The sequence below is a fragment of the Felis catus genome, chromosome C2 (genome assembly GCF_018350175.1).
Source record: "Felis catus isolate Fca126 chromosome C2, F.catus_Fca126_mat1.0, whole genome shotgun sequence".
Taxonomy (NCBI): Eukaryota; Metazoa; Chordata; class Mammalia; order Carnivora; family Felidae; genus Felis; species Felis catus.
In genome coordinates, this window is record NC_058376.1 from 47,462,707 (window position 1) to 47,489,979 (window position 27,273).

At 38.3% G+C, this 27,273-nt stretch overlaps 1 protein-coding gene across 3 annotated transcripts in view; it reads left to right on the top strand.

Annotated features, from left to right (window-relative positions):
• COL8A1 (collagen type VIII alpha 1 chain) overlaps nt 1–27,273 on the top strand; it is a 152,932-nt gene that overhangs the window by 68,663 nt on the left and 56,996 nt on the right. The window lies entirely within an intron of this gene.

Genomic DNA, 27,273 nt, shown 5'->3' on the forward strand with positions numbered 1-27,273 from the left:
AAAAAGTATTTTTAAAATCAAAATCCAGTTAGAGAATGACAATGATATGTAAGGAAATTCCTGTTAATCACACACTCAAATCCCTTCTCTTGTGTGAGGAGAGCCTGGCTATTTAACTCACTAAAAATGTCATACCCAAGAAATTCTGGGTTATATGTTAAACTAGAGAGAGATGACTGAGGAATCCTGGAGCAAAGCACTGTCATCGATGAATCTGGGGTATTTCCCACATCTTGACCAGGCTACTCCGCAATTCTCTCTCCTTACCCCTCCCAAAGGAGAAATGGCATCCATGGAGGAAGAGCAGGTGGTGACAGATGGAAAGCCACACTACATATAAAATAAACCAGCTCTGTTATCTCCATATATTCTTCAAGTACCACACACTTTAATACAGATGATTATAAAATTATAACTATTTTTTAAATGCCAGTTATGTCCAAATGCAAGGGATATTGTCAAACTAAGTTTCCAGTGCCCCATAAACAAAATTCCAAAAAGCACATTGAATGAGCCAAAGTTGAAGAAATGCAAGCATAGAGGAAGAGGTTTCCACTGATCTTCCAAGAGGTTAATCCACTTGGTAGCTACTGTCAGGAAGAATGACCAGTCTGCTGACTTATAATGCTTGTACTAGGCACAGGTATTATTATTATCATCACCATCATTATTACCATTACTATTACAATTATTATTTTATAGGTGAATTACAAATGCTAAGTAAGTAGCCCACGGTCACACAAATGGAAAGTACTAAAGTTAACATCCTGGCTATATGAGTCCAGGGTCCCTGCTGCCTGCACTGTTAAAGGTTTGGGAAACCTCTGCTGTTAAATCATAATTTTTTGATGAACTGGGGAAACGTGAAGTAGAAAAAAAATACAATATTCTATTGTATGACATCTGGCCCCACTCCAAGGCCTCACTTATAGAATTCCATTCCATATAGAAATTTTATTTTGGAATTCTATCTGAGTACTAACAGGCAAACCTGTCCTCAAATCAGAAATGGGGAAGGAAGGGTCCTGAGAAACTTTGGTTGCCCAGGCAATTTATTATGACAATTCTAAGAATCTTTTCTAGACTTTTTTTTTCTAATTGCAGATCTTTGCAGGGGCTCAGGCCTTGATTGAACACTGCTTTTTCACTTCATTATCTCACATATGAAATCACTTCCTTTTCTGGTTCAGGATTAAGAAGGCAATTTGAAACTCTTCTTTTTGACTTTGAGAAACAACAACAATAAAAGAGAGAAACAAAGAAAAGAATTGTGATAGTCATTCAGTAGTTACATAAAAATAGAATTGAAGTTTTGTCTAAAAATGCAGAGAAAGTGAGTCACCTTAATAGAAACAAGGGTAATAGTCACCATATGATTAATTGTTTTGTTTTTAGCCCTCTAAAAACCCTTTGTCTTGTCTTCTCAAAAACCCTTTCCCCTTTCTTTCTTTTTTTCAAAACTCCTGGGAATTTTTTGCACATCTGCAAAACCAATGTCAGTTCCAGGTTCCTATTCTGGTGATGAACCAATCTGGCTTCCAGCCTCAGAAAAGGAAGCCAGTTCTCACCAGACAAACAAATGGAGGTGACCTAATACCTGAGGGAGGTGAGGGTGGGGCCCCTTATTGATAAATGGCAAAGTATTTAAGGCCTGTCTGGTCCTCAGCCTAGTGACAAACTGAACCACACTAGGGCTTAGAGGCAGTTTATGGAGTCATGTAAAAACAGGTGAATTTTATTTTCAAAGTAAAGGGAGAGAATATGGGCTAGAGAGAATTGTAAGATTAAGCTAAGGAGAATGGTTCCTTTTTTTTCAAGTTTTTATTTAAATTCCAGTTAATTACCATACAATGTAATATTAGTTTCAGGTGTACAATATAGTGATTTAATGCTTCCAGACATCACCCAGTGCTTATCACAACAAGTGTACGCCTTAATCCCCATCACCTATTTAGCCATCTGTCCACCTGCTGCCCCTCCAGTCAGTTTGTTCTCTATAGTTAAGAGTCTGTTTTCTGGTTTGCCTCTCCTCCTCCCTCCCGCTCCCAATCTATGTTCATTGGTTTTGTAAGAATCAATCTTTTTTAACAGAATTTTTTTAGGGAAAAAATAAGCAAAATAGGAATAACATTTTCTATATATCTTTCTCTCTAATGATGATTTATGCCTTGAAACTAAGTCTGGCTTTAAAAAAATTAACAAAAACAGCATTTGACGCTATCAATACATAGAAGTAATGTTCTTGGTTTGTGACTTCTTTTTCCACTAATAAAAATACTTGAGCCTGTCAGGTTTTTGTTGACCTCTATTAAATTCAGGTAACTTGGAAGTGAACAAGACAGAAAATCTGTACTCTTTGGAAGGGGACAAAGTTATACTTTGGAATAAGAAATTTTAAAAGGTTAGGAGAGAATGCTCTTAGGACCATTTGGGGCAGAAACCAAAATCAGATTTTATTATCCCCACCAAGAACCATGAAGAAATACTGAGTTATTTGTGACTATTGGAGTGGTACTTTCTTTGAGGAAAAAGATTCCAAACAATTCCTGGAAACTCTACCTCTCTAAGAAGATGGCATTTTTGTGAATTGAGGGAAAAGGCGTGAGCAACATATGGAGTACATTTCCCCTTATAACACTGATCTGTTTAAAATTGAGGGAAAAACCTCTTGGCAAGGTGTACTGGCCAAGCCAATGGCAAAAGTCATTTCAGTTTATCCTGATCCCTTTCCATGGTCCACCTCCCAGCCTGCCGGACATCCGGGCCCATGATTTATAAGCCCTGAATTGGAAAACAAGCTGCTGAAGATGCCTAGAGAACCCCGCTTTCCTTTGGCATGTGAAACACAGCACTGTCTTTTGCCCCATGTCTGCAGAGATGATGTAAGGGAAAGATCTAAAGATTTTCCAGAAACAAGGTAGATTTCAAAGAGCATGAGAAGTGACTATTTCTTGAAGGATTGCCTAGCCTAAGGAAGACCTCACAGAACTGGGAATCTGGCATGGGACCTTTCCAAAGGTAGAGTGACTGCCCAGCCCAGTTTGCCCTGGTCTCTCCTGGTTTTGGCACTAAAGGTCTGGTGTCCATAGGAACCTCTCAGTCCCAGGCAAACTGGGACCATCAGTCACCCCAGCAGGAGACTCTGGATGACTTTGTGTCTCAGATGTTGAGAAAGAAATTCATAGCAATACTGAGAACAACTTGTCCAACCTGAGCAAGGGAGGAAATAGAAATAAAAACTCTGATAATAGCAGTTAACATTTATAGAGTCCTTGTTTTGTGCTAGGCTTCTGCCATGTGCTTTGCAAATGTTATTTCAGTTAGTTCTGATTACATCCTTGAGAGTTACTTGTTACTATACCCATGTTGCAGATTAAGAAAACTGAGGAACAGAGAAATTCAATTAACATACCCAAGTTAACACAAACAGTAAGGATAGAGCCAGAATGAATATCATGAAGTACATTGAACTTAATAACCAAGAGTTATCCCTCCCACCTTCCAAGACTCAAAATCTCCTCACACCCACATGCAACCTGTTTAAGCTTTGAGATGGAATTAGAACAGACACTTTTTTTTTTTTTTTTGCTATCCCAGGAACTTGCTAAATGCCAGATGCTCCCTCAGGAACAGAATCCACAAGTTTTTATGGAAGAAAGCGGTAAACTCTTACAACAAGTTTACTTGGGTCCTGAATTAGTCAAGACCTCCAGTAACTTCTCTCTAAAGCATTCTTTCAGTCCTTGATCCTGGGCACTGGGCAACCTCTCTGAGAGCTAAGTACCCTGTCAGACAGCTGCCTGGGGGCCCTATTTAATCTCTCTTTCAAGGAGCAGTAGTATTGTTTGAATTAAGTTGCCACTATAATCCCTTGGCTTACCTTTTAAGAGTATTACAGACTCTTGGAATAGATTTGTGGAGAAAATACAATTAAAAGAAATGTTAACAGTGTTCTATTCAAATACAGATTGTGTAGTTCCACAGGAGAAGACAGCTTGCCCCAGACTGGCCACCAGAGCATTTGTCTTATGGAGAGAAGCCGTTTTACTTAACCTGGTTTCCTGTATAAAAACAGAATGCCAAGAGCCTGTGTCTTTGATAGGAGGGAGGAGAAAAGGCAGTCTGGACGTCTTTCCAGGTTAACACTTAGAATCCAGCAAATGGAAAACACATCCAATTGGGAGTCTAACCATAGACATGTTTGAATGACAAATTCAGACTTTCACATTTTAAATGAGAGACCTTGACATATCTCTGTCTCATCGAGTCTAAAAACACATGCATTTATGACTAGTGGACTAGAGACCACCACCACACAATTGTGGCTGTAATACAAGTAGCTATATTCCTTTTTGTATCCAGACCATCTGTTTTTGACTTAGTGCTCTACTTGACTTCCTAAAACTTGACCCACCTCAACGTCATGACATTCTATTTTCCCCAAGGGTACCCTCCGCTGTGAAAGTAAAGCACAAGCATTAGGACCCGCTGGCTAGAAGGAAGCACTTTCTAAAGCCAATCTCATAAAGTTTCCAGGTTCTCAAGGAAACAAATGACTCATGGAGCTCTTGGTGTAAGTATCTAGTGCTTCCCAAAGTTTCCACAGACGTAATGATGAAATGGAATCTATGTGAGGAACTGACCTTTGTTCTGGGGCTATTACAACTTAAATACACTTCTGCATCCTACTGACCACCTGTGAGCAGCTCCCTTTATGTTTGTTGGCCATAGTCCCAGGGATCTATTTCCATCCATCTGTCCATCATTCATCTCTCCATCCATCTACCCATTCATTCATTCAACAAATATTTCAGGAATGATTTTAGGCTCTGGGAGTACAACAAAGACCCAGACAGACAAAGTTTGTTCTTTAAAGTAGCTCATAGTCTAGTAGAGAGACAATAAATAAGAAGAAAACAATTAAATAAGCAAAATATCTTCAGATAACAAGTGCCATAAAGAATAAATAGGTGAATGCTATAGAGAATTATGTGGGGGAGAAGGAGCCTCTTTACGTAGGGGATGCCCTTTAAGGCAGTGACATTTGGGTTCAGACCTGCATCATTTAAAATTTTGTAAGAAGAATATTCCAGGCCAAAGGAATTATAAATTCAAAGTTCTTGGGGACAGTAATAAGCTTGGTGAGTTACAGGAATAGCAAGAAAGTCGCTGTGGTTATAGGTAAATGAGCACAGTTGAGTAGGGTATAAGAAAGAGTTGGAAGTTCATATAGGGCTTTTTCAGCTAAGGGGAGTTGGTTTTTCATTCTAAGTGCATCAAAATGCCATTGGAAGGTTTGAGGGTAGAGGAGTGATATTCTCTGACTTATCATTTTAATGAATCTATACAGCTACCAAGTGGAGAATGAGTTGTCAGGTGGGATGGGGATGAGAGAATGGTCTCAGGCAGAACATTTAAGAGACTCTTAGAGTAAACAAATAAGAAATGATAGTGGTTTGGACTACTAGTAGAGACAGTGAGAGGTGAATATATTAGTGATGTGTATAAAGATAGAGCTGACAGGTCTTACCATGGTTTAGCTATGGGAGATGAGGCAAGAAGAGAATCAAGAATGACTCTGAAGTACTGAGATTATGCCATTGGGGAGGGGGTGATGCCATTTCATGGCTCTCCATGAAAAATTCTACACCAGGTAGAGATAATGAATCCTGTTAACTTTTCTCCACTTTATTCCATGTTTTCTTGAGATGCAAGAGGCTATTTATGCTTCCAGAAGTTAGTATCTGTAATGAAAGACTTCCAGTGCAACCCTTTTTCTGCGTGTGTTTCAGAACAAGCAAAAAGTTGTTGGGGCCAGGGCTGCATAAATGGTCAGCAAAAAGAAAATTCTTTCTCTTAGGATCTGAAAAAAAATGAAGGAATAAACAAAGGCAGGCATTCTGATTTTGCAGTCTCCTTTGCTCCCTGAAAGGGGCAATTTGATTGAGTCATTAGTCAGTGGGAATGCAAAAAGTGGCACTGGGTGAGGATTTGAAATGTTTACTCTCTAGAACGATCTGCAAAGCCTAAGGGACTCCTAGAGATTTCTTCTCTGAACAGTGTCTTCTTTTTCCATATTTCATGTAGTCTAAGACAGAATATAAAAGGTCTTATGTATTCACTCTGGGGCACTTCTCAGATTGCCTTTATTAATATAGTGACCCTTTACAGTAGTATAACCCCTTTCTTCTAAAGGCAGAAGAAGTTGTACTCAGCAGACTCCTTACTATGTGGTACCCATTTGAATCTAAATTAAACCCTAGTGTGCCACCACTCAGTTTCCATATTCTGCCATACATAGGTTGGTGACTACAGGGCCAGAAGTAACCTGGTACAGAGTAGGGCGATAGTTCTGTTAGTAGACATAAACTGCAACCATTTGACACATGAACATATGCAAAAGACTTCTCTGAGAATTCTCATGTTGGTTGGGAGCACCCTGTTTATCTGAATTCCTTCAGCCAGCAAAAGTTCATCCATCAGACCAGCATCTTGAATAAGCACCCAGGGAGTTGCACTGGAAAAAATTACTTCTAAGACAAACATTCCATCAGAATGATTAGAACCAAAATGCAAAATCATTCACTCTATGAAGATAATACCTAGATTCAATGAATAATACTGACAGTAAAATTTTTCTATGCACACTCGAAAATGTGCCACAAAAAGAAAGCTTATTAAATAGAATTTAGATAAGCATACCTTTTCAACAATTTTGGAAAAAATAGAAACCCATATAGAAAAATGTAGGAGGTAGCCTTTCTGTCATATCAGACAATTCATGACTCCCCTCCTCAGAAGACTTCTTAATAGTATAAGCCATAATTATAGTCAGTCCTCAGCATTGCTTTGATGACATTTGAATTTAGGAAAAAGTATTTTGCTAACCCCTTAGTGCTGAGTGTTTGACCTTAAAGCTTGCTGTTGCTCCCTTTTTGTCTCAATCCTCGTGACTACAAATGCTATTAGTCATAAGATTGTTCAGTCACTTTTAAATTCCAGCCATGGTATTTGACTCTCTGGCCTAAATATAAAGGGAATTCAAACTCCTAATGATTTCTGAAAGGCCTAATTCTTTCATCTTTCCTACATACTTTGAATTTTCCCAGCTCCACGTGGAACCAGGACCTGTGTTAGCTTTTAGCAATGTATGCCCCTTAATCCTTCGCCAAGAAAAGAGACATTTCCTAGTGAAAAATGCAGAGGTTTGTGTGTGGACATCCCCGGAAATGAATCTCAGCATTGCTACTGATGAGTTAAGTTACTTTGGGAGAGTCGTCAAACCTCTACGTGGTGTAATGAATAGATCATATTTACATGAAGGGATATTATATAAATGATATATATTACATGTAAAGTGCTTGGCACAAAATAAGCATTCAGTATATAGAATATATTATTCATTATCGCAACATCACTCCATTTATATAAAAGTAAGAGCTGACTGAACATGGTTTTCCATTTCAACCTATGCCTGGCAAGGCTTACTTTAGCCTTAAAATCTTTGATGCTATGATTTTATTTTTCATGGCCACACACAGTCCTAACACATCCAATATGTTACCTGGAACAATCAATTTAAGAGAAATTCAAGCTATTTTTTTTCATGTTTATTTATTTTGAGAGAGAGAAAGAACATAAGCAGGGGAGGGTCAGAGAGGGAGAGAGAGAATCCCAAGCAGGCTCAACGCTGTCAGCACAAAGCGTGGTGCGGGGCTTGATCTCATGAACCGTGAGATCATGACCTGAGCTGAAATCAAGAGTCAGCCACTTAACTGACTAGGCCACCCAGGTGCTCCAAGAAACTAGAGCTATTAATTGAGTTTAGTCTGAAAATCTATCCCAGTACATCCATTGTAAGTGCAAAAATGCAAAAGGAATCATAACGTCCAAAATCTTAGAGTTCAAAGTGTCATTAGAAATTAAATGCAGCAACATGGATGGAACTGGATGGAAGGTATTAAGCTGAGTGAAATAAGTCAGTCAGAGAAAGACAGATATCATGTTTTCACTCATATGTGGATCTTGAGAAACTTAACAGAAGACCACGGAGGAAGGGAAAGGGAAAAAAATAGTTACAAACAGAGAAGGAGGAAGGCAAACCATAAGAGACTCTAAAATACAGAGAACAAACTGAGGGTAGATGGGGGGGGGGGTTGGGCGGAGGAGAAAATGGGGGATGGGCATTGAGGAGGACACTTGTTGGGATGAGCACTGGGTGTTGTGTATAAGCGATGAACCACGGAAATATACCCCAAAAACCAAGAGCACACTTTACACACTATATGTTAGCCAATTTGACAATAAATTATATTATTAAAAAAAAGAAATCAAATGGTTCAACAACTACTATTTACACATGTAGAAACTGAGGCCCCACTTAAATAAGTAACTTTAACAAGATCATACAACTTAGTGGTGAGCTAATATCAGAAGACCAAGTCGCAGTTAGCTTTGTAACTCAAAAACCGCTCCTAATCTTTTTTTTTTTTACCATTTTACTTAATTTATTTTTTTTATTTTACATCCAAGTTAGTATGTAATGCAACAATGATTGCAGGAGTGTATTCCTTAATGCCCCTTACTCATTTAGTCCATCCCCCTCCCACAACCCCTCCAGTAACCCTCTGTTTGTTCTCCGTATTTAAGAGTCTCTTAGGTTTTCCTCTTCCCTGTTTTTATATTATTTTTGCTTCCTTCCCTTATGTTCATCTGTTTTGTATCTTAAAGTCCTCATATGAGTGAAGTCATGATATTTGTCTTTCTCTAATTTCACTTAGCATAATACCCTCTAGTTCCATCCTACTCTTTTAAACTAATGGTAATCTACTCTGGAAAACAGTAGGGAGGTTCATTAAAAAGTTAAAAATAAAACTACCCTACAACCAAGAAATTGTACTACTAGGTATTTATCCAAAGGATACAAAAATTCAAAGGGGAACATGCACCCCAATGTTTATAGCAGCACTATCAACAATAGCCAAATTATGGAAAGAGCCCAAATGTCCATCAACTGATGGATGAAGAAGATGAAATGGAATATTACTCAGCCATTAAAAAGAATGAAATTTTGCCATTTGCAACAATGTGGTTGGACCTAGAGGGTATTATGCTAAGCAAAATATATCAGTTAGACAGAGACAAATACCATATGATTTCACTCATAGGGGAAGGGAAAGAAAAATAAGGTAACAGAGAGGAGAGCAAACCATAAGAGACTCTTAACTATAGAGAACAAGCTGAGGATTGCTGGAGGGTTGGGCTAAATGGGTGATTGGCATTAAGAAGGGCATTTATTGTGATGAGCACAGGGTGTTATATGTAAGTAATGAATCACTGGGTTCTACTCCTGAAACCAATACTACACTATATGTTAACTAACTTGAATTTAAATAAAATATTGGGAAAAAAAATAAACGAGTGGTAATCTTTCAGAGAACTTGACTTTCCCAGTATTACAAACCAATAATAAATTTGGGGCTAGATCATCTGTTATCAGTGGGATTGCCCAATTCAGATACTCTCCAAGGACTCACCTAGCTCTAAATATTTTATTTTTCATCTTCTTGTTATTCAAGGATACCCTTCACTACTTGGACACATGTTGTTCATCAATCTCCAAAATATTTCTTCTCTTCTAGCCAGACCACTGTGTTTATTATCCTACAAATATTTATTCCATTGCCAAATCTTTCCCCATATGCACAATCTCCCCTTTCTTCTGTGTTTATACAACTCCTATTCACTCTACAAGACCCAATTTCCACCTCCTCCCCAATAGCTTTCCTCATTTCTGTGGCTTTCATGAATCTTCCTCTCTTCCGAGCTCCTACAGTGTTCAAGGTGAGTCCGCACAACTGAGAATACACTTATCTGCTGTGTATGATGTTCTCCCTCATTGTTTCTTGTGCACATCTTATCTTCCCAATTATATTGACAGCCCCTTGAAGACCAGCACCATAGCTTAGACTTCTCTAAGTGCAGTGGGACAGAACACTGTGGTGAATGCTCATCATAGGTACTCAGTTAATATTCAGTGGATTGGACAAGAGGGCAGAGAGGAGAACAAACATTTCCTTGGTTCTGTAACCACTCTTGATTAACTTCTGAAAATCCACAAAAGGGAATACAAAAACTTAAACCTGCTAAAGTTGATTGAGGTTTTGAAGTAATTACAATCAATGAGGGAGGACAGGGGAAGAAAGGAGATAGGCTACTTGTAATCCAATCCTACAATCTTTTCTTCGAAATGTAGAGAAAATCCCACTTGAGACTGCGCAGGAGATTTACAGTTGTATCTAAATGAGGTGTCTACTTCTGTATCATCAGTTTCTGGAAATAAGTCTTGTCTTTAGAAGTGTACTTTTTTGTCTGGGGTAAGAAAATATTTATTGAATCCATGTGATGAAAGATGAATAATACAGAGCTCTATGAGCCAAAATTAGTAAAAAAAGAAAAAATTCATACTTATTCATACCAGAATGCCACAGTTTCTTCATTATATAAGCATGAAGTAGCATCAGGCACATTTTAGGAAAAGGTTTCTTATTCCAGCTTCTTTTTATTTGGTATGTATTTATTTAGTGCCTCGTGATAATGATAATGATACTAATAGAATATTAAATATTAAATAAATATAATTAAAAATTAAGAGCCAAAGTGCAAGAGTCAAACAGTCTAAGTTTGAATTTGGTTCTGTAATTTGGTAACTGTGTGGGCATGTTACTTAACATTTCTCTGTTCCATTTTCCTCACCTATTAGGTGGGGATAATAATAGTGGTAGCTCAGAGATTTGCTGTAAGGATTAAAGTGAGATAATACATGAAAGAAAAACACTTGAGTAAGTGTATAATACATAGCAAGTACTCAGTAAATTTTATTTATTATTAGTGTTAAATACACTATCAGACACTGTGCTGAGCAGCTTTTGTATACTTTAGCAGATATAGAGTTTATAAAAGTTTACGAGTGTGTTCATTGTTATATTTCAGACATCAAGAGGACTTCCTTGTTCATGGTAGGCACTGAGTAAATAATCCCTAATTGGATGAGTGGTTTCATTTACTCCTTATAACAGCCTTACAATGTGGTGGTCTCTCAAAATATAATATTGAGCAAGACAGAGTTCTAACCTTCAGGTCTTGTGCAGAGAAAGGGGGGACATGCAAGGAAGGCAGAGAAGTCAACAGACAATCCCAATACAGTGTGATTGTTCTGATAAGGTAATAGAGGGCATTTGGTTGAAGGTATAAGGAATACCAGACTTAAACTCAAGGGAACATACAAGGTTTTCTGGAGGAAATGACATCAATACTGATGACTAAGAGTTAGTCTGATAAATTAGAAGTTCAGTAGTGGCCCCTTATCCAAGGCGGATACGTTCCAAGACCCTCAGTGGACACCTGAAACCGCAGATAGTATTGAATCCATGTTCTTCCTACACATACATATCTATGATAAAGTTTAATGAATACATTAGGCACAGCAAGAGATTAACAATAATAGCTAATCATAAAATAGAGCAATTATAACAATATACTAAAATCAATTACATGAATGTGGTGTCTCTCTCAAAATAGCATATTGTATTGTACTCACCCTTCTTCTTGTGATGATGTGAGATGATGAAATGCCTGCATGATAAAACGAAGGGAGGTGAGTGATGCAGGCATTGTGACATAGGGTTAGGCTACTCTTGACCTTCTGACAATATATGTCAGGAGGATCATCTCCTTCTGTGCCACAGTTGACCTTGGGTAAACTGAAACTGAGGCAAGTAAAACCACCGAGGGGAGGGAAACTACTGCAGCCGCGTATGGCATACCCAGAAGGTGAGAGTATGTTACTTTCTTTAACTGTATGTAGTTCAGTGTGGACAAAGTGGTAAAGGAGAGAGTAGAAATGATGCTGCAGAGGCCAGCAGAGCTCTGAGCACAGTACCAGGGACGTGGACTTGGTTCTAATGGCAATGGGCCAGTTAAATGGGCTTCAAGAATGGTCACCACTGATGGCTTCCTCCATCTCTCTGGGTTTTCAGAGTTCTAACAGTTGCTTTGAACTAGATTAATTGTGGTATTCCTTTACATATTTGCACATGTGTGAGTTCATATTGCTAGAATTATAATCATTTATGGTTTTCAGATCCAGGCCTGTATTTTACCATCTTTGTGACAGAGGTCTCTAAGACCAGCACTGTCTTGAGTCTTATGGAGGTTGGCAGTTCTTGATATATCAAGAGTAGATCCAACTGTGTCACAGAACTTGTCATTTGGCTAACTCACTATTACCATGTTATGATTCAGTCAGTTGATCTTACTCTGCTAAAGTTACAGCAAAGGTGGCAAGCTAAGTTATTGTTCGTGACTGGCCAAGCCTCAGAACGAGCATATTTTATATTATTTTGTAGTATTAAATGACAGGTGGAGAAATATCAGAGAAGACAGTGAGTGGCAAGATGTGGAACAAAAAAGCTCCAGAATCCTATATACCTTTCATTTAATGTGTTCTTGATGCCAAGTTTTAATGGGCACGAATACTGTATTACTCTGGATGACTTCCTAAGTAGTCCTCCAGCCAACCTGAATTTCTCTTTATCAACATTCAAGTAGACAACATTACACAAGGAAAACAATGATATATAGATCTTCAGCGTGGGATTTCAAGGGAATTATATTCACCTCAAAGCAGCCTTTCATGTAAATGTATCATGGAAATTAGCATAAATATCTAAGAGAACCTAAATTAAAACAATCTTTTCCATCACCCTGAGGTATGTGTCAATTGGCTTATCACTGAAGAAAGAGCTGCTTACTGGTTAGTGTCTCAGGAAAATTAAAGAACAGGTCATGTGTTCAAAACTGGAAACTAGTACTAGACTATGAGCTAAGAAAAGGTAAGCTTTGTTTCTGGAATTAAAATCCGGATGGAGGGAACATCATTTAAGTCATGACCTTAGAAGGACAGTGAGGAGCTTCAGAGAAGCAAAACAAATGAGGGAAAAGACCTGCTGACGATTCTCTCCCCATTTCCCCCTCACTGCTTCATTTTGATTCCAGTGTGGGGAGAAGAATGGCTGGTAGGAGATACAGGAAACAAAGGGCAGGAGAGGAGGAGTGGGGAACTGGAGGTAAAGAAAAGGATGACAAGATTAAAGGACTAGTGGAGAGCATTCTCTAAACCATCCATAATTTAAGGGGTAGTGCTGAAGATAGGGGAATGCAGTATGCCATCCCCCTTGCTCACCACCAACACCAACACCAAGCCAGGAAGCATGCCTATTGGTCAAAAGTCCAAATGTCACTCAGGGCGTATGCACTCCAATGTTTATAGCAGTGCTATCAACAATAGCCAAAATTTGAAAACAGCCCACATGTCCATCGACGGATGAATGGATAAAGAAAATGTACATATATACAATGGAATATTATTCAGTGATCAAAAAGAATGAAATCTTGACATTTGCAATGTAGATGGAGCTAGAACGTATTATGTGAAGCAAAGTAAGTCAGAGAAAGATAAATATATGATTTCACACATAATGTGGAATTTAAGAAACAAAGCAGATGAACATAGGGAAAGGGAAGGAAAAATAAGATAAAAACAGAGAGGGAGGCAAACCATGAGAGACGATTAAATACAGAGAACAAATTGAGCATTGCTGGAGGGGAGGTGGGGGAGATGGGCTAAATGGGTGATGAGCATTAAGGAGGGCACTTGTTGGGACGAGTAATGGGTGTTATATGTAAGTGATGAATCACTGGGTTCTACTCCTGAAACCATTATTACTCTAGATGTTAACTAACTTGGATTTAAATAAAAACTTTTTGGGGTGCCTGGGTGGCTCAGTCGGTTAAGCATCCGACTTCAACTCAGGTCAGGATCTCGCAGTCTGTGAGTTCGAGCCCCGCGTCAGGTTCTGGGCTGATGGCTCAGAGCCTGAAACCTGCTTCTGATTCTATGTCTCCCTCTCTCTCTGCCCCTCCCCCGTTCATGCTCTGTCTCTCTCTGTCTCAAAAATAAATAAACGTTAAGAAAAAAATTTTTTTAATAATAAATAAAAAATAAATAAAAACTTTTTTTAACTGTCACTCAGGGACAAGTAGCGTGACCTGTGGGGTCCAAGACAGGACAAAATGTGAAAAGTACCATGAGAAATGTCAGTTGATTGCTAAGCAGACCGGTCAGCCAGCCAGTGATTCCAGAGCACTTACTTTGTGCTCAGCTGCTACAAAAGCCACCAGGCCTGAGAGAGGCCTGAGGAGAGGAGCATGGTAGTGGCCACAGGGGGGGTAAAGGCAGTGGCTTAAACCTCAGGTAGATGTGTTGTTTGAGGCAGACAATAGAGTGTTGGCAACCTTGTAATAGAAAGAGTGGCTCAGATTCATACAATTTGATTCGATATCTGGAATATGATTAAATTCAGACTTCCCCTGTTGAATTAGCCATTAGATTTGACGAAGAACATTTTTCAAGTCACATAGAAAATGATGTGAAATAAGGTATACCTGCCAGAAAAGGGACAAGGGAAGGCCAGGCTATGCATGAAAAGACAAAAAAGCAGAAGAAAATATCCACCTTTAGTATAAAATCCCTGAGCACATGTCAGCAGACACTGGGTTCTTTAACTGAGGGAGGTGGTGTGGCTAACCCGATGTGCCTGTTGATGTTTAATTCAAAGTTCAGTAAAAGTTTAAAAGGAAATGAAGTGAAAATTGATCACTCAATATATTATAACTGGAGAAAGAGATCCACCCCAAAAATATTTCTGCCATGGAATTTTTTCAATGTCCTACTTTTGAGAATTCTTTCAATAATATAATTTTTTTAATTCCATACTACTGAAGCATTTGAAATAAATGAATTATCTTTTAAAGGGAACGCTATGTGTCATCACATTCTCAAAATGCTCATTTTGGACTTTAAAAGACCACAGGGCATACAACGTGGGGAATATAACCAGGTGGATAAAGATAGAGACAGACTCCTTTCGAGTGGACTAAAAGCTATTTAAAAAAACAAAACAAAACAAAAAAAAAAACACAAAAAAACATTCATCGATAGTATCAATGATGTTGCAAAAATATTTAGGTCATAATAAACTGAAAAATGGTTTATCATAAGCAAAAACTTGTACCCTTTGACATTAGTGTATCATATAAGCAGAAGTAGGTACCCAAGAAGGCTTGTATTAAGATATGTAAGTAATACCTTAATCAAATTTTTTTTAATAGAACTTAGAGGTTGTTACTTGAGAGATCCATAAGAGGATGACACACACTGGCCATTGTGAGTAAAAAGAATGGTAGTTAAGAGGAAATAGCATTCTTTGTTGACAAAAGAACTACTTAGAATATACTCAGAATTTTTTAACATTAAAAGTGATTAAAACTTTGAAATTATCTTGTTCCTGTCCTCACTTTATAGTTGTGAAAAGCAAGGCATTTCCACATTGTGGTATCTAGCCGTAAATTGCTTGCCTGAGGTGGGAAGGGCTAAGACACGGCCATTAATACATTGAGACTATCATCTCACCCTTTCCAAGAAAGCATGCAACATAAATTCCAATGTTCTTTTAGATTTTTATGACCTAATACATAAGATCTTATTGGAACTTCAGAAATGAGACATCTTAACACGTCAATACTTGTAGAACGAACCTTGCAAAATCAACAATGGAAATTCACAATGTTAAGGGATCATAGCAGATTATCTTACCTTGAGAAAAAGGCAGTAACCAATGTAAAAAAAAAAAAAAGTTATAGGTAGATGACATCTGGGACAGAACTCCTTTGTGTCCAGGAAGGAAGCCTGAGGTGTGTGTTTAACAGCTGTATTTGGAGGAACAATGGCTATGGGCGGGTGGGGTGGGGGTTGGGAGAGAGGTGGTACTCTCCTCCCTAATGAGGAAAGAAGAGGAGGAAATGAATTTAAATTACAACCAAAGGAACTTAAGTTAGATGGAAAGATCTTATTGGCATTGACAGTTTTATGAACCCTGGAAAAGATTCCTAGGGAAGTTTTCAAATTCCCTGTCTGGATATATTTAAGAGACGAGAGATACCTATCAGCCCAGGGTGGTTGAGGTAGAAACCTGCCTGGAATTCGCTTTCAGCTGAATTCAGTAAGTCCAGATAAACTCCTGACAATGTTTAAGGGTTGATGGGAGGTGGGAGGGAGGGAAAAGTGAGTGATGGGCATTGAGGAGGGCACCTGTTGGGATGAGCACTGGGTGTTGCATGGAAACCAATTTGCCAATCAATTTCATATTAAAAAAAAAAAAAGATGTCAAAGACAGTAAATGCTAGACAATGGTAAGAAATGTGGTTCCTTAGAAAACAAAAAACTCACCCAAAGTAATAATTTCCTCAGAAAATCAATTGGCGTATGATAGTTGGTTATAAGTGGAATGTAGAATTATAATACATTCTGGCTTTTGTTTTCTTTTTGATCTGGTTTCCAGGGAAGAGAAGGCTTATGAAATCTCTCTGGCAGTCCATGCCCTGCTTAATAGATTTTTATTTTTCTTCTTTACGCTGGTCACAACCAAATCTCTTAGAAGAAACTAGGCTTAAGTAGCAATATATGTGCCCTCAGAGTAAACACCTCTGCAGGAGAAAACCTTTCCCCACACTCCAAAAGAAAACTTCTTTGCCTCCTAACTGAAAGAAACAGATGATTCTGTTCCAGATGAACAGATGATTCCATCACTGTCACCCTCTCCTTCCTTGCCCTCCCGCAGACTCCAGCACTCTCTCGGCCATTTGCAGTACTTATTTCCAGCTCACGAACAGCACTTGCACTCACAATTCATACCCAAATTCTCTAATTTGTTGTACTTTTCTGTTTATACAGCTGTGCATCTGTTTGCCCCATTGTGTTAACCACATCTATTGTCTGGTTTTTATTGTGAGCTCCTGGAGGCAAGGAATGAAGTCTGTTTAATTTGCTTCGCACAATGCTGCGTATACACACGCAGGTGGACACCGTGTGACTGTGCTTGACAGTGATGGCTCCTGGCATGACTAGACGCTCCAAAAAATAATAATATATTTAAAACTTCATGGATTAATTGAAGTTGGAGACAGAGGACTCAATTCAAAGAGGCTGTGTAGAGTCACCTGGGTGTCTCAGTCAGCGAAGCTCTGACTTCAGCTCAGGTCGTGATCTCACGGTTTGTGAGTTCGAGGCTGGCATCAGACTCTGTGCAGACAGCTCAGAGCCTGGAGCCTGCTTTGGATTTTGTGTCTCCCTCTCTCTCTTCCTCTCTCTCTCTCTCTCTCTCTCTCTCAGAAATAAATACACATTAAAAAATAAAAATAAAGTATATTCTGTTGCTTTGGGATGCAGAGTTCTAAATATATCTGTCCAGTCCATCTGACACAATGTATCATTCAGGGCCCTTGTTTCTTTATTGATCCTGTGTATAGATGATCTATCCATTGTTGTAGATGGGGTATTAGAGTCCCCTGCAATTACCACATTCTTATCAATAAGGTTGCTTATGTTTATGATTGTTTTATATATTTGGGGGCTCCCATATTTGGCACATAGACATTTATAATTGTTAGCTCTTCCTGATGGATAGACCCTGTAATTATTATATAATGCCCTTCTTCATCTTCAGCCTTTAATTTAAAGTCTAGTTTGTCTGATATAAGTATGGCTACTCCAACTTTCTTTTGACTTCCAGTAGCATGATAGCATGATAGATAGTTTTCCATCCCCTCACTTTCTTTTTTTTTTTTCAACGTTTATTTATTTTTGGGACAGAGAGAGACAGAGCATGAACGGGGGAGGGGCAGAGAGAGAGGGAGACACAGAATCGGAAACAGGCTCCAGGCTCTGAGCCATCAGCCCAGAGCCTGACGCGGGGCTCGAACTCACAGACTGTGAGATCGTGACCTGGCTGAAGTCGGACGCTTAACCGACTGTGCCACCCAGGCGCCCCCCCATCCCCTCACTTTCAATCTGAAGGTGTCCTCAGGTCTAAAATGAGTCTCTTGTAGACAGCAGGTAGATGGGTCTTGTTTTTTTATCCATTCTGATACCCTATATCTTTTGGTTGGAGCATTTAGTCCATTTATATTCAGTGTTATTATTGAAAGATATGAGTTTAGACAGCAAATAGATGGGTCCTGTTTTTTTTATCATTCTGATACCCTATGTCTTTTGGTTGGAGCATTTAGTCCATTTATATTCAGTGTTATTATTGAAAGATATGGGTTTAGAGTCATTGCGATGTCTGTAGGTTTCATGCTTGTAGTGATGTCTCTGGTACTCTGTGGTCCTTGCAACATTTCACTCATAGAATCCCCCTTAGGATCTCTTGTAGGGCTGGTTTGGTGGTGATGAATTCCTTCAGTTTTTGTTTGTTTGGGAAAACTTTTAAAAATAAAAAAAAAATTCTGTGTCATCCCAATGTCCTCCTATATGCAGCACCCTAAAGTCATAATGGGTGCCAGGAACCATTAGAAACTCAGCAGTGTGGACAAAGGTCCAGTCAACAACTGGAAAATCTGATAATTCACTGTCTAAAAGGCACAGAAAGCAAGATAGCAATTATTTGGGAGATTGTCCTCCATTATGGCCTTCTTTTCTCTTGGTGTATAAGCCCAACTTTGCTGGGGTTCCTAACTCAGAGCATCATCTGTCAGTGCCCGCCGCCCCAGGAGGTTGTTATGTTTGACACTCCATGCAAGACTATCAAGTTCGTAGTGTCTTTGCCTTATTTCTTTGTTTACAGCCCAGAAAGAACCAAAGTCATATTCACCAGAATTAATAATTGTTCCTTCTTACCAATCCCTGCACAGCACCCCCAACCTTTTTTTTAATCAGTCTTCCTTACTGACCCAAGAGGACAGAGATGAGTCAATCCACGTTTCTTAGTATTGGGTTAAAATTTTCCAATGTCTAGGGGTGGCTCAGTCAGTTAAGTGTTCGACTTTGGCTCAGGTCATTAACTCACGGTTTGTGGGTTCGAGCCCCGCGTTGGGCTCTGTGCTGACAGCTCAGATTCTGGAGCCTGTTTCAGATTCTGTGTCTCCTTCTCTCCCTGTTCCTCCCTTGCTCACACTCTGTCTCTCTCTCTCTCTCAAAAATAAATACACATTAAAAAAATTTTTTTCCAATGTCTATTCATTCCTAAGAGTCTCTAAGTTACATCAAAGGACAAAATGATTGATGAAAATCCTTCCCTCAGGGGAAGCACAGGAAATGACATTTCATTTAATTCAACAAATATTTTCTAGGCACCAATTATTTTTAGACACACTTGTTGTGGGCTAGGGAGGGAGAAGAGAGCAAAACATAATCTATCTTCAAAATGTGTGTGTGTGTGTGTGTGTGTGTGTGTGTAATGAGTTCATTTAAAGTTTGAACAATCTTAAATATAAGAAGATTGCTTTAATCTAGGCTCATGGTGAAGATTAAATGATGTAATATATAAGTAAAATATACTTAGCACAGAGCCTGACTCATAAGACATCCTCAATAATTAATAGCTATTACTATACTTACTGAGTTATGGCTTACTTTAGAGCAAGTTTTTGAGAGCCTCCCCCCTTGGAAACCAAATTTGACCTTAGATTATGAACAATATAGTTTGACTGTTATAGGGTTAAGGGAACCATCACATTCAAGTGCAAAAATAACCTATCATCTAGAACATTGAAGTAAGTAGCTTTCCACCAGAAATGGAGCTCAGCCATGTCCTGATGTCCTGAGAGAGTCTGGTTCTCATCCTGCTTTTCCTATGAAGGTTCTGGAGTGTTTCAGAACCTTGATCATATCCCAAACACACACAGCATGTATTTTTCCTTCCTGCTTCCTCCTACCATGAGTTGGGTCATAGTTATTCCATAAGACAAGTGACTAAAAAGATACACTTGAGTTTTTTCACATATACTTAAAAGGTACATCAAATGATTATTTTAAGGCATCATTTTAATTAGTTGGCTGCTACTGAATTGGTATCATCCATTAGTCTTACATAAGAATAAATCACCTTTTAACTGGAGGTAAAGCCAAGTCAAATTTTACTCACCCAAGGCATTAAAAACAAAAACAAAAACAAAAACAAAAACAAAAAACTTGCCCAAAACAAATAGCTTTGTAGGTCATCTTAGATGAGGTATATTTAATTTATCAATTACTCAATTAATTGCATAGATAAGTATATGAATGGATTATAATGCAAATGGAAATATGATTAAATCCAATGATGTCATAATAAAGTTAGCCCAAAGGAATCCATTTACTTTGCATTTTTTGGTTCAGTTTAAGTAGTGCTCCACAATGCCAAATATTTGAAGAGAGCTATAATCTCTGGGCAAAGATGAGGAACTTCTGGGAAATATTTGATATATTTCTATCTGTTGCAAAAGTATCAGCAAGATGCACCTAGAATGAAAATATCAGACTATTTTCTGTCAATTATCACCTCTTAAGTTGCACGATGAGGGCCTAATTTTAGGTTTCAACTCATGAAACTTCAGCTCTCCAGTTCTCTGAACTAAAGTCACTATTTCTCAAATTTTTCACACCTTAAAGTGTGTGATTCCTGATTCCAAACTAACGGAATCCAAAGATTTCAGATATACTTTAGCTGTTTAGATCTTTCCAGTCTTTTCCTCTACCAGATCATTTAGATTTAGCATTTTTGAACTGTGTGACATAATGTGTATCTTAAAATAAAGGAAAATTAATGTCTCTACAACCATAATGTATTTAAAAGAAGGCCAGTGATCCAGCAGGCCAGACCTTTAATACTGACTTAGAACAACCTCAAGGAGATTGTATTTTCTCTCTTCTAATTTATCAGGACGTTGTTGATAATTAAGAATTGATCCTGTTTTAGGGGCCCCTGGGTGGCTCCATTGGTTAAATTTCTGACTCTTGATTTCAGCTCAGGCACGATTCCAGGGTCTTGGGATCAAGCCCTGAGTCAGGCTCAGTATGGAGCCTGCTTGGGGTTCTGTCTCTCCCTCTCTCTCTCTCTCTGCCCCTCCCCCACTCACGCCCTCTCTCTCAAAAAAAAAAAAAAAAGAATTGATCCTGTTTTAGTAGAAATAGAATTCTCAATCCTAGTTTTATCTTAAGTTTTTGTAAAAATCAACTGAAGGATAAAGTCGTTCTTTGGATGGGGAGAGAAAAGGAAATGGGTCCTTCAGTTCTCCAAACATTATTAATGAAACCAAATCAGATGTACTACTCTGTGAGAAGATAAAAACAGCTTCCAGAAACCTCAGATTACCTCACCCAATTGTCTTTTTCAAAATACCACCATTTTTAAATGACTCAGATGCTCAATTTAATAGTATTATTAATCAATGAACATTTACCATGCTCCGTACAACTGCCTAAATGAGTAAAGTGGAATATTGTGTTGAAAAACTTGAAACTAAACCCTGGGATAATGTCAATGGGATAAGAATAGGTTGTTCCTTCATCTTGCTGATTCCTGATTCACCAATTTTGTTCCCCATTGTGTGAAAGAATAGATTCTGTCTTCTTCTTGCCTTTACTCATTTGTTACACAGTCATAAGGATTAAGTGAAACTGTACAGATAACACAATTAGCAAGACTAGCCCAAAGGACATGTTTAATAAACATGTATTTCCTTTCTCTTCAAGAATCATAAGAATGTGGCCAGCCTGCTTTGTGGAGGAAATTCAAAACTGGTGAGGACAGACTATGTTGAAACACTTCTCCAAACTTGTGCCTGAGTGTCTGAATGTTATATAATTTCTGAAATGGTATGGCATATCTATAAATAGCAATTCAGATTTTTCTCATGGATTTTATAGAAATGGATCTCACTCCTATAGAGTCTTGTGATCATCCCTGGACATTGAGGCCCAACTGCTAAGGGCTTGCAATCCCCAGAGTGAGTGACAAGAGGAACAGCTTTAACTCCCATCCACCCAGCGGGGTAATTAGGACATGTCCTCATTCTAGAGACTTGTGTTAAACCAGCCTCAAAACAGAAATCCTGTTTTCAACACTTTCAGTGCCGAAAGGGGAGTCTTTTACTAATACTTGTTCCCTATCCAGTAAATAAATCACATGTTCTGCAGCAGGAAAAATACTGGTGGGAGGTGTGTATTTTTCATTTCAAAGCAAGGAGCCTGTTGAGTGGTGGTATACTTTGAAAAGCATCTGGTTTGACAGGGGAGCTCTCATCACACTCCTGAAATAATTTTACACTGTTATGATTTTGTTTGTGGTTTTTTTCTTTATTCAAAATTGGAGCAATGTACTTAACTTTAATCAGAACCATCAAAGCTTTAAAAAATGCCCATATAATTTAAAATTTCTGCGTTTTTTTTAAGTGTCAAATGCTGTTTCTGTTGCACTGCTAAGCTATGTTTCAGAAGTACAGGAAGTATTTCCAGTGCATCCAATGTATGGAACACCTACCATGTGTCAGACCAGTTCTCATTGCAAGGGATGCTACAGTAAACAAATGAAACAAGTTCCCTGCTCTCAAGGAGGGGTGGGGGGAGAGGAAGCATTGGTGTGGAGGCAGATTATAAATGAATAAAATGTATAATTAAGTCAGGAAGATATAGCTGCTACTGTGCAATTAAAGAGGATTAGATTAGGGATACATGAAGATGAGTGACTGACTTTGGACTGGATGGTCAAGAGAAACCTCTCTGAGGAAATGATATTCACACTGAGATTTAAATGGTGAAAACCTCAACCATGCACTATTCTTGGGAAGAGCATTCCAGACAGAACAGAAAAGGCCTGAAGGTGGGGATCAGCATGGTGTTTTCCATTGGGGGAAGGCCAGTGTGGCTGGACAATAAGGGGCAAGGGGAAGAAGGGGTAGAATCGGGGGAGGGAGGGTAGGCAAAGTAGGAATCATATGGGGCACAGAAACCAAAGAACAAGGTTAGGTCTGTTCTAAGTACTATGAAGAGCTATCAAGTACAAGGGATGGGGGTGGGGGGGTAAGCGGGAGCATACCACAATCTGATTCACTGTTTCAAAGTTCACCCAGCTGCTGTGTGGAGAGTGGGGCAAGAGTAGATACACTTTTTTAATGTTTATTTTTGAGAGAGACAGAGCTTGAGCGGGGGAGGGGCAGATGGAGTGGGAGACACAGAATCCTAAACAGGCTCCAGGCTCTGAGCTGTCAGCACAGAGCCCAACTGGAACTCACAAATTGCCAGATCGTGACCTGAGCCGAAGTCAGACGCTTAACCGACTGAGCCACCAGGTGCCCCAAAAGTAGATAGATTTTTAATGCAGTTGGAACCATTGAAGAATTGTATGCAAGAAAATGGACTCATTTGTGTTTGCTTTTGTGTTTGCGATATCTCTAAGGTGTAAGGATTGGACGATGGTACAAAGGGAAATATAGAGGGAGCTAGAGTGGAAGAGATTTCAGTGAATTTGGAAAATGATGTGAATTTGGATATGGAGCTCAGATAGTGTCCTTGGATTATAAGAAAAGAAACAACACTTATTGAGACACTATTATGCTTATTTTTATATATGTAATGTCTTTTAATTATCACTACCACCAATGGAATACTTAGCCCCATTTTTCATATATGAAAATGGAAACTCAGAGAGATAAGTAAAATTTCCAAATATCCAGCAAAAGTAAATGGCAAATCCAGGATTCAAAGCTTGGTCGATGTGACTTAAAGCCCTGGTTCTTCCTATTATACTATGGTTTCCCTATGGAAACAGAATTAACAAATTATCTTTGAAATTATATTCTAAATTTTAAATAACATTCTGTAATATAAAATATGTATATAGTTTATTTTATGATACTGATTGACACTTAGCTTGTTTCTATTTTTACTCCTAAAAAATAAAACTGTGATAAACATTTTATATATTATTATACCTCATTTCTCATTACTTTGTCACCTGAATTCCTAGATTCTTAGCTGTATCAAAGAATATGATTTTTTTAATATTTGTTTATTTATTTTTAGAGAGAGAGAGTGTGTATGGGGGAGGGGCAGAGAGAGAGAGAGAAGGAGAGAGAGAGAGAGAATCCCAAGCAGGCTCTGGGCTGTCAGTGCAGATCCCAACACAGGACTCCATCTCATGAACCATGAGATCATGGAGCTAAAGAGTCAGACACTTAACCAACTGAGCCACTCAGGCACTCCAAATAATAGGATATTTTCAAAACCCTACTCTTGTAATATCAATTTATTTTCCAAAAGATTTGTGCCATCTGTACCCTCACTTAACCCAAACCAACATTAAATATAATTTTTTACCTTTGCCAATTTGATAACCAAACTTTTAACTCTATTGTTTAATTCACATTTCCTTTACTTACTAATGAGATTGAACATTTTTTGCATATGTTTTACTCTTTTCATTTTATTTTGTGAATTTTATGTTCACTTAATCGCCCATTTTCCTACATGGTGTTACTACGTTTTTCTTGGTGATTTTTAAAAATTTTTTAATGTTTATTTTTGAGAGAGAGAGAGGCAGAGCGTGAGTGGAGGAGGGACAAAGAGAGAGGGAGACATAGACTCCAAAGAAGGCTCCAGGCTCTGAGCTGTCAGCACAGAGCCTGACGCAGGGTTTGAACCCTTGAATCATGAGATCATGAGCTGAGCCAAAGTCGGCCACTTAACTGACTGAGCCACCCAGCCACCCCTTTCTTGGTGATTTGTAAGAGCTCTGTATATAAGACAACTATTAACATGGTCTTTAAAAAAAAAAAAAAAAAGACTGTCTTTATCAATTTTTGCAAATAACTTTTCAGAATGTATTTCACTTTCAAATTTTAAATTTTCATTGTAAAAACATCATACATTCAGGAGGGTATGCTCCACTCATCTGTTGCTGCATAACAAGCCACCTTATAATGTAGTGGCTTAAAACAACAAACATTTTATTTTATCACATAATTGTATGGGTCTGGGCTGGTTGCTTTTTCTGCTCTTACTCCTCACTTGCCTGGCAGATTGGCTGCTCTAAAGGACCCCAAAAGGCTTTACTCACATGTTTAGTGAGCTGGCAAGAATAGAAGAAAGTCTAAGCTCTGCCAACATTGCCACCTGGCCCACCAACATGTGTCTGCTCCTGCACAGTGGTCTCAGGGTAGTCTCACTTCTTACTTGGAGGCTCAGGACTCTAGAAGGCAGTATTTTAGAAACAAGGAAGCAACTTTGTGTCCTTTTTATGACCCAAGCTCAGAAGTTACATAGTGACATCTCCACTGTGCACCATTGGTCAAAGCAGACACAAATCCTCCCAGATTCAATGGGAGGAAACACAGAAGAGGATCAAAGAATTTGTGGCCATGTTTTCAATCCTCCATAAAGGCTGGAACTGTTCAAAGAATAAAGCAAACTCCGCTTTACCTTTTAATTTTGTTCATGATTTTTAATATGCAACTGGTTTTTCAGTATTTATATAACTTTATCTCTTTTTTTTTTCTTTGTGAGTTTTGCATTGTTTTGTGAGCCATTTTTTTAAATTATTTTCAATGTGCCTGTCCACAAAATCAGGGACATTATCAAATAATATATTTGGAGAAATGATTTTAAGGTCTTTAGATACTTTGAGTATTATGTATTGTGGTCAAATTCACTTAATTTTTTAATCCTTTTCATCCTTAAATTTCCATCAGTGACACATTTGAAAATTCATCTAAAAATGCAGGTTGAACCATACATTTAATTACATAATTGCTGTAGAGGCAAAAGAAAAAAAGAGAAGTCTAACTAAATTGTTCTTGCTTAATACTTTGCCACATTTCTGGCTCAGTTTTTCAAAATGAACTAAAATACAATGATCTACTTTAGGCCTGTGGAGCTAATCGTCCTTTTCAGGTCTTGCAGTCATGTTTAAATATTGAATAATTTCATTCATTTTTATTTATTATTATTTTTTTAATGTATATTTATTTTTGAAAGAGAGAGAGAGTGCAAGCAGGGGAGGGGCAAAGAGAGAAGGAAACACAGAATCTGAAGCAGGCTCCAGGCTCTGAGCTGTCAGCACAGAGCCCGACATGGGGCTTGAACCCACAAACTGTGAGATCATGACCTGAGCTGAAGTCAGATGCTTAACCAACTGAGCCCCCAGGTCCCCCAGAATTTGATTCATTTTTAAATGGTAATTGTAGCACTCTTTCTTACACTGTTTCAACTGGCAAAGAAAAAAGTGTCATCCCATAACAGCAACAAAAAACTAGTAAAGGACATTCTTCTGGCTAATAGGAAAGAACTCATATTAAACATATGTTGTAAACACTCAGTAAATGCTAAATGACAATACTCATCTCACATTCTAAAAATGCCATTGAGGTCTTTTGGGTTATTTTCTCTGCTTCCAGTATTGCATTTCAAAAACTGATTTTGTCATCTCACTGGGTGCAGGGCTGTGAAAGCTGCAGAGAGAAATAAAACGAGTAAGATGTATGATACACATGTAACAGTGATCAGCATTTCTATCTCTTCTGTGTATCTGTCTCCTATTTTATTTTCATCATATCCTGGAAAAAAAATTAATTTTGGAAGAAGACCTTGGAAGAAATCTTATTATCTAATACAGTTAGCCACCATGAGGGGAGGGGGCTGTGTTTTATTTTATTTTTTTCAACATTTTGTTTCCAACACAAAGCACTGTGCCCTGCACATAGCAGTGCTCAATGAATATGTATTAAAGAATACTTTGGGCAAAGGTGCAGAAGTGTGTATCAGCCTTTTCCTCCTACCCAATCTGATTGTGAAGAGTTTCATTTTCATGGAAGCCGCTGTTTGTGCAGAATCTCCCTCATATTTCTCTTTATTAACTGCCAATCACACCATACAAGGAATGAACTAGAAAAGTCAAGCCCTTGAGTCCATTTACCATCATTGAACTTTATTATTAGAGATAATTTGAGATCCCATGGCCTTCTAGAGACAAAGCATTCTCAAATCACATATGGCTAACCCAGCCTTTATTTACGTCTGAATATCCACCAGTTGAACCAAAGTTCAGAATGTTGTTATATCCAGCCATCAGGCCTGTGCGCATACATCAGAGCCCAAGACTTGTGTTTTGGGGACACATGTTTTATAGACTTTCAACAGCTAGAAGACATTCAGGTACTTCTTCATTTCATGTTAAATAGAGAATACAGAAAAACTCTAGATCTATATTCTTCACTAGCCACAAGTACACATTTAAATAATATTAAAGTGAAATAAAACTAAACATTCAGTTTCTCAATCATACTAGCCACCTTTCAAGAACTCAACAGCCATATGTGCCTAGTGGCTACCATCTTGAGTAG